We start from the raw sequence: 8,865 nt of genomic DNA on the forward strand, positions 1-8,865 counted from the left end.
TGGACAATGCCTTGCCATCCTTCCCATTCCTTTTGGAATTCCCTCTGGTGAACTTTCTCATGGGTACCTTTGCTTATGGGGGGTGTTGGGTGTGGGTGGTGTTGTCTTATTTTGTGTCTTTCCTAGTTCAGTTGAGGCTCTAATGCTACAGATGTCTCATCTGCTTGGGAATTGAGTATCCAAAGAATTAAAATACAGTCAAACACCTTATATTTCTATTCTGAAATCATAGAAACCCCCACCAACCACTGCTTATACTGTCTTCAAAACTTGGAGAGTTACAGTTGGGTTGTCTCGATTCACCATGATGTTTTGCGTATCTGCCATTGTGTTTTTAACTCACTGGACTGTGTTACATCTGAGAGCATATTATTTAGTACAAAATAAGTCTATATCATTTAAATTTCAGGCTTTGGACAAATTACTTTTTAACTTGAAAGGGGCTGATCTGATCTGATGCATCAGTTTAGCAAGGTAACTGCTGAGATTCAACTGCTCACAACTAACGTTTATTCCAGCCTTACTTAAAACAAAGGGTTGTAATCTCAATAATTAGCACTCACTTGTAATAGTTTAGACAGGAAACAGACGCGATTATTTGTCTGTAGGGTCCTTTTTAGTTTGTACATACAAGCCTTATTTTGCACATGAATTTGAAAAAAAAAAAAAAAAGGCATGTGTGGCAGATGGGCTGGAATTCTTTCCTCTGAGGAATCCAGTTTGGAAGTTAAATGTATATTATGTTTTGTTCCTGTCTTTAAAGTTAGGAAGAAAGCAATTCTACAGGGACTTGGGGAGAGGTGTTCATGAGGCATTTATATCAACTGTTGTTCACAAGCAGACAGAATTGGATAATGCTTGACAGGAAATGGGAGATTAAACCCCCTCATGTGTGGTATGGAGGAGACACCCCAGATGGTGAATCTGCAGCCCCATGGAGCGGCGCGTCCAGGAGCTGCTTTCAAGCTGCCGATACAACTGGTGCTCGATCTTCCAAAGGGGCCAGATGTTACTGCTCACTTTTTGTATGGCTGGGACCCAAAGAGAAATAGAGACCTCGCATTTTCTCTGTTTTCACACTGCCATATGGGAGTGGGATGCAACATAAATTGAATTGCATGGAGTTTTGTAGGTGGGTTGTTAGGTTTATCTCCATTCCATGTTACAGCAGCTGCTGATGCTTTGTGGGCCTTTTAGGTTCTTGCTTTGCTTTGCTGAGGTTGACGTGCAGGAAGGCACAGATTCCAAAGCCTTGAACCTGCAAACAGGAAGGAGAATAGTTTGTTTTATGTGAAGGCAGCATTGCCAGTGTTAGAATGTGCATGAATAGGACGTGCAATATGAAAGGTTGTCATAAGGGAAGATAGCAGAAAGCTGCTTGTGTTACAAAAGCAGATACCAAGAAGCCATAGTCATGAAGAGAGCACTGTGGCAAGAAATATTGAATGAGATGTTGAGGGACAGTGCACTTGACACTCTGCAATCTCGGATTTCAAAGCAAGCGGAGCAGCCCAGTGTGGAGTGTGTTCTCCCAGGGCTTGCAGAGGACACTGCACTGATTTGCAGAGCTGCTGCTGACCATGGCCGGTTGCTCCAGTGCTCTGTGGTCAGCAGCTCTGCCAGCTGTCCTGAGCTGGTTTTGGAAATGATTTGCATTGCCTGCAGCCCTTTCTCAGCTCCTACCAACAATGGGTACATCTCTAATGGCATGGAAGGGCTGTACCTTCTGGCATCAATAACTGCTATCACAACGTAAACAACAAATGGAAACACTGAAGTCAAAAAACCCATGCAGATTGTGCACCTTACTAGAGTGTGACAAAGTGTTTTGTTTGGGTGATGGGACTGAAGTCAAGATCTGTTGTTTTTTTTTTTTTTTCCCCTAAGGCAAATTGCCATCCTGAACTCCAGGCCCCATCTGTTGAGGCTGCTGCTGGCAGCGCTGGATGGTGCGTGTGCCAGTTGAGGTGCTGGCACTTTGTGCGTTTGCAGCTCAGCACTGTGTTTTCTCTCGTGTTTCAGGCTGTGCCTGTTGCGCAGATGTGTGAAGTGAGGAAGATGTTGCAGCGTCGCTCCAGCTCTCAGTGTGGGTCTGTGCTCCAGAGCTTCCCCCCTCCTCTTGTGCCACACCTACCCCCCCAAAAAAGCAAGTAGCCCAGTGATTCAGCACTTTCCTGCTGTGCAAATCGGGACCTGCTAATGGGCACACACAGCACAGCTGGCAGTTCCCTGCTGCAGAATCACAGAATCCCAGAATGTCAGGGGTTGGAAGGGACCTGGAAAGCTCATCCAGTGCAATCCCCCCATGGAGCAGGAACACCCAGATGAGGTTACACAGGAAGGTGTCCAGGCGGGTTGGAATGTCTGCAGAGAAGGAGACTCCACAACCTCCCTGGGCAGCCTGGTTCATTGTTATGTCACCCTTACTGAGAAGAAGTTTCTTCTCATATTTAAGTGGAACCTCTTGTGTTCTAGTTTGTACCCGTTACCCCTTGGCTACCATTGGCTGTCACCGAGAAGAGCCTGGCTCCATCCTCCTGACACTCCCCCTTTCCATATTGATCCCCATGAATGAGTCACCCCTCAGTCTCCTCTTGTCCAGCTCCAGAGCCCCAGCTCCCTCAGCCTTTCCTCACACGGGAGATGCTCCACTCCCTTCAGCATCTTGGTGGCTGCGCTGGACTCTCTCCAGCAGTTCCCTGTCCTGCTGGAACTGAGGGGCCACAGCTGGACACAATATTCCAGGTGTGGTCTCCCCAGGGCAGAGTAGAGGGGCAGGAGAATGTCTCTGACCTACTGACCACCCCCTTCTAACCCACCCCAGGTACCATTGGCCTTCCTGGCCACAAGGGCCCAGTGCTGGCTCATGGTCACCCTGCTGTCCCCAGGACCCCCAGGTCCCTTTCCCCTACACTGCTCTCTAACAGGTTGTTCCCAATGGCCAGACTGTCATTAGGAGCAGTCAGAGGTGCTGCAGTCCCTCCTTGGACACCAAAGAAAACAAATGGCTTTTAAATCCAGCCTCTGTGGCATGGCAGCACGTGGGTGCCCAGAGGCACTCAAGTACTTCCAGCCAGAGGGAAGTGAATGTGAATTGCTATTATTAATAATAATAATATTAATGAAAAAGCTCCCAAAGATCAAGGGCTTTCAAATTAATTATTCCTAGTTACAATATACAGCATGAAAAGAGCCTGCCTAAACCAATAATGGGCTTCTAGTCCTTTCCTTATTAAATTAATTTTGTTTCAGATCTTCGGCTTTTTCCCCCATCTGTGCAAATTTTTTATAAATATTTAAAAGAAGAATTAGAAAGGAAAGATTAAGGAGAGCAGAAGCAGCAGTGAGCCAGCTGAGAAAGGAGTAAGGAGAAGAAATAACTTGTGAGATACTGAAGCATTTTTGAATAAATATCCTTTCATTTTTATTACTATTATAGTTCTTTTTCAAATACTCTTATGACCAGATTCTGCATTTCTTGTGCATTTAAATCTCCCATTAACCTCAATGCCACAATATTCAAAGGACCAAATCTTGCCTTCCATGTGCTCAGTGGGACTTTGGATTCGTGAGGAATGAAAAATTGCATCTATAGGATAATTGAGCAATCCTTTTATTCTGGAAGTGATAGTAGAGATGGAAGGTAATCAGATACTTCTGCATGAATCATACTGTCTTAAAATATGATCATTGCCTGGGTTCATCTGAACTGTAGATGTGAGTTTTCCTGCTGTCCATATGGATGAGTATTAACGACAGTGCTCTTTCCTTATCCAGCTTCTCCGTGCAAGTCCAGAGGTGACACCCTGTTCCCATTGAAATCACTAGCAAAATTCTTGCTGACTTCAGAGAACCCAGGAAATCGCTGCAGATACCTTAAAAAAACTATACCGGAAAATATTTACCATTGTCATTAGACCCTTGGGAACTTTTCCAGACTGCTTTGCTCTTACACACACCTTTTGTAAGGCCATTTATTCTAAGTTTATTATTTGTGACTGTGTTGAACACCAAAAAAAGATGAAACTATGGAAGGTATGCTCTAGTTGCTTTGTGTAGTTGGAACAACACTCGGCATAATAGCATGATTTTACACATGGTTTTCCATTGTTGGTATTTTATTTATGCCACATTTTTGAGCTGATAATTTAAAAGCTTACAGTATCTTTTGAAAGTATTACTTAAATAGATCATTTAATTCTCAGTGGGGAGTATATATTTTTCCCCTTCAAAGAAGAATGACATTGTAGTTGCTAAGTATATTGCAATTAAGAAGGAATTGTTTTGCCCCAAGGCGAGGAGAGATAAAGCAACATTCTTTATTCTTCTGTGACTCTGTAGCCCCTCTCCCCCACTTCACAAATCATAGTTGCCTGAACAACAGGCATTTGGATACCTCGCTGACTGTTCATGTCCCTGATGAGGTAGATCCTCCAAATAACAGGAATTTTGCCCCTAGTTGTGCAGAGCAGCTCAGATTGCTGAGGACAGGCCAGCTGGTTCGGGGTGTGCAGGAGCTGTCGGTGTCGTGGGATTGGAGTCTGACCTGTGTCTGCCAGGCGAGTGCTGTCAAAGGGCTGTTTGACGGCCTTTTGAGTGGGTGGAATATCAAACAAATTTGATATTTGACAATCCAAACCAACATCATGGATGAGTTGGTGTGGGATGAATTCTTCCTGAAAACAGGGAGCTGCTCTGACCGTCCCTCCGCAGCCTCTTGGTCCTGTTGTGAATCTGAGGGCGGATTTCTAAGTGACTCCTGGTGACGCTTGAAAAGCAAATGTCAAATATTTTCCATTAGTTGTAAATAATTGCGTGTTGGGACACTTGGGCTGAGATGCCTGTGTATCAACCCAGGACAACCTGTCTCCTACTTTCTGTGTTCATCCCCTTAGCAGTAAAGCTGTGGGAGTGGGACGTCCCCGCTTTTTCAACAGAACCGGCCAACAAGGAAAATAGTGATGGGGAAAAAGAGTAGATGTTAGAGCTCTAATTCCAGCAGATTTCTGTCTTGTTTACATCTTAAGTGTGCTAAACTTGATTGAAGGACTTAATAATCAATATTCCTGTCCCTTGTGTTTAAACATGAAAAATAGATTTGGAAGAAGCAGAGAGTTATGCAGCTGCTAATTAACCTGTGCATATTATAGAAGTCTGATTGTTTTTTTTTTTTTAATGCATGATATGGGAATTATATTTCTTCTGTTTTGACACTAGTAGAAGTTAATAAAATAATTAAAAATAATTTCCCAGCCTAGAGAAATCTTTAACTATGTAAGCTATTATTTCTGTAGCCTCCTCTTGCAACATGTTGCTGAAGTGCATTTGTTTTTTCCTTTTCCACAAGGAAAAATCCATCTTATTAGGTCAGCACTATGTTTTAAACCACTGTGAAATGTCTATTTTATTATTTAAAAGTAGAACAGCCTTAGAATCTTCTTCAGGGTAAAAAATATAGTTAATAGAGAAAAAGCAGATGGTGATAAAGAAAAGCTTGGCAGGGAGTGGGGAGATCTGAGCCCTTGCAGAGAAGCGTGTTCAGCGTGTTGGAGGGGACGGCTGTGGCCTTGTTCCTTTTGTCCCTTGAATCCGCGCAGTTCGTGAGCATGGTGAACCTCAATGACATCTAATGGATAATAGGAAATAATTTTGCTGGTCTCACTTGGGGATGTGAATTTATGACTACTCTCAGATCTCTTTTCTTCTTTTGTGATGCTGTTGAGGGACAGAGGCTCCGAACAAAATGCAAGTGTTCATTTAAAATTACTTTCTTCTTTTCTGTTTTGCCATGCGTGATCTATAGCTGTTAAAAACAAACAAATAGAACAGGTGAAAACAAGAGTAGGTTTTACATGGTGGGAATGTTGAAGAAAATGATGGACTTGCCTTTCCTAAAGTAAAAACAAATACCGTGCTTAGAGGGTTTTTATTTGTTTCATATAACCATAGAAACTAATGTGGATTATTTTCTTCTAATGTGTCTGTTTATAAGAGACAGTTTGAAGTATATGTCATAATCATTTCAGTTTGCATTTTTGACCTCCCTGTTTCTCGTGGTATAAGCTTTGCAAGGGCCCTTAGTCAGAGACCCTATGAGCTGTGTAACTCACTTTTATTAACTGTAGAGTTAATATTCCAGTACTGCTTATACCTGGTGATAGAAGAATTGAATCATTACAAAGCTTTTCTTCATGGAAACGCCTTATGTCGACTTTAGCAACATCTGTAGGGTCTGTTTCAATATTCTCCATTTTCTTGTGACTTCTAACCTGTTTCTAAAACTGCACAGGAAAACAGGCAGCGCTTGTCATCCACTTAACTCATCTCTGCACCAACTCATGCAGAGGTTATGAAATTAATAATCTCTTTGGCCATCAGGGCAAATAATAAATGACCCTGACCTGACTGAGGAACAACATTGATCCAAACTGCTCAAGAGCAGCTCAGGAGACAAAGTCCTTTAGGAGCCTCTTGGAGATGGGCAGGGCGCAAGAGAAACTCTCCGGGTTTGCAGCTTTTCACGGTGTGCAACATGTTTGATGGCTGAAGTGTGCAGGCTGGTGTGCTGTGGGTGTATAAATCATAGTGGAAATTTTTTCCACCCCCTTTCGTACAGATAATGACCCCGTTTAAAGAAAAATCACTTAAAGAGAGGTTTGATCGAGGCAGACAAAATGGGTCTTCAGTGGGCACAAATTGAAATATGGGAAATTCTATTTAATTGTATGAAACCTCTGTCTTATTGTAAGGTTGATCAAACACTAGAACAGGTTGTCTGAAGGGATTATGGAGTCTCCATCCTTGGAGATATTCAAACACCGGCAGGACACCTGAGCGACCCGCTGCAGGTGGCCCTGCTTTGAGCGGGGTCTGTAGAGGCACCTTCCAGTCCCAATGACCCTGTGGTTCTGTGGAATAATGATGGTGTGAAATGATGAGCCAGATGACTGTGACTTACCCTTTTTTTTTTTTTTTAATAACATGGTCAAGCAGGCATTTGAGAAGTGTACTGATTAAGTACTGTGCTCTTCTTCCAGGCTTTTCAGCCCCAGAGGGAGTTTGGTGTAGTTCAGGAGCAGAAGGAGAAGGTGTGGAGAAGTGAGAGCAAATGCTAACAAGTTTGGGGTTTTGATCTGTGGGCAGTGGAATGCAGCTCATTTCATGCTTGTATGTGCCTTCAATGCTGGATGCTGGGCTAAAGACTGGATTAATTAGCTTGTGTAATACTGGTTATACAAATCCATGTGTGGTCTGTGCGTTCTCTGTTCCTAGAAATGAGACAAGGCTGCTGTAAATTCTGTTTTAAGGAAAAAGCGCGGAAAGGGAAAATAATGGTCTTTTTGAATCACCTAGCAGCACACATTCATTCTGGGCACATACTTGGCTCAGCGGGTGGCGTTATTTACTGACCAAAGAACATTAGTCAGCATGGCAAGCTATGGACATTTCAAATCAGAAAAAAACTACTCATAAAGTCTTCCCCTGACTATATAGCTCCTCTTTTTAATTTATTGTTCACAGTAGGTGGAGAAGATTGAAATTACAGTGGAGATTAAAAATGAGCAGACAGAAACTCAGCAAAGTGGTCTGACAGTTTTGAGAAATATCCAGATCTGAGCGGGAGGAGTCTGCACTCAACCGCAGCCCCTCATCCCACCCCCCAAATACGCTGCCGGCGTCTGGCTTTGTTTGGCAGCCGCTCTCCAGCGCCCGGGTTGGTGCTGGGCTGGGTGGGGAAGGCGAAGGAGCACGGCAGCGGTTCAGCAAAACTCACTGGGTGGGCCGAGAGTGAGCCAGGTTTAAAGCCTTTCTGTAATCTTGAGAGCTGCGTTAGAAATGTGTTCTGGAACATAATCAGGAATCAGTGATACGTTGTCTGTTCCTCTCCACGTGAGCATACTTGGAGAAATAAAAACTTGGTTTTTGAGGTGTGCGCTAAAGTTTCAGACTCCTCGAGCCTTGAGCACAGCTGGATCCTCTCTAGATCCTGAAATGGGAGGAATGATCCATAATGTGCATTTCAAGCTTAAATGTTGGGAGACTGAACTTGAGTTGCAGGTGTCTGACCAAGATGCAGCTGGGTGTAACTGGGCCCAGCCAGCGATGGAGCAGGTACCGCGCCTCGGACATGGAACCAAGTGGCCAATATGCATGGAATATTTTTAGTGAACTATTGACACATGGTCTGCAAGAGTGAGTTATTCATGAACAGTTTTGTGTAACGAATACATTCCGGAAGTTCACTAAACGTTCAAAGAGAGATGAAAGGTGAAATGCAGTGAATAAATTATTCATAACAAATTATTCACTAAGCTCTATTCATCATTGAGATGAGATAGAATTATTGACTGGACATGGAAACAAAATTTCATTTCAGAGAGCTGATATTAAAATACTGGAATGTTAGTGTAGTTATGCTGTGACTGTAAAGACTTTACTGTTCTGCAGTAAAATATACATCGGGTACTGATGCAAGATTGATATTCTATGGGCTAGCACACTGGATTTTTCCTTTAGGTACACTATTGATCTCTTCCCATAGCGAGACAAATTTTTACTGATTTCCTTTGCTTATAATTTGCTGAAGATCAAATACTGTGCTCAGCTGGAGCTGATGAAGAGTGCTTAAACTGGAAGTGATATATATGTAGGTTTTAAGCATTCTTCCTCGTGCTCCGATGCCAATCTGCAGTGTGTGAAATGTTCCTGTGATGTGAGCGCTTGGGTTCTGTTCAGCTGTGTGTGTGGAGCTGTCTGCGCTGACATAGGAATCTTTTGGCCATCAGGTTGGGAAACAGCATTTAAAATGTTCTCTCCAGTACAACTTACATCATCACTACAGCTGGTGGATCTAAGTGGATATTG

This window comes from Streptopelia decaocto (assembly GCF_964273445.1).
Source record: "Streptopelia decaocto genome assembly, chromosome: 18".
Taxonomy (NCBI): domain Eukaryota; kingdom Metazoa; phylum Chordata; class Aves; order Columbiformes; family Columbidae; genus Streptopelia; species Streptopelia decaocto.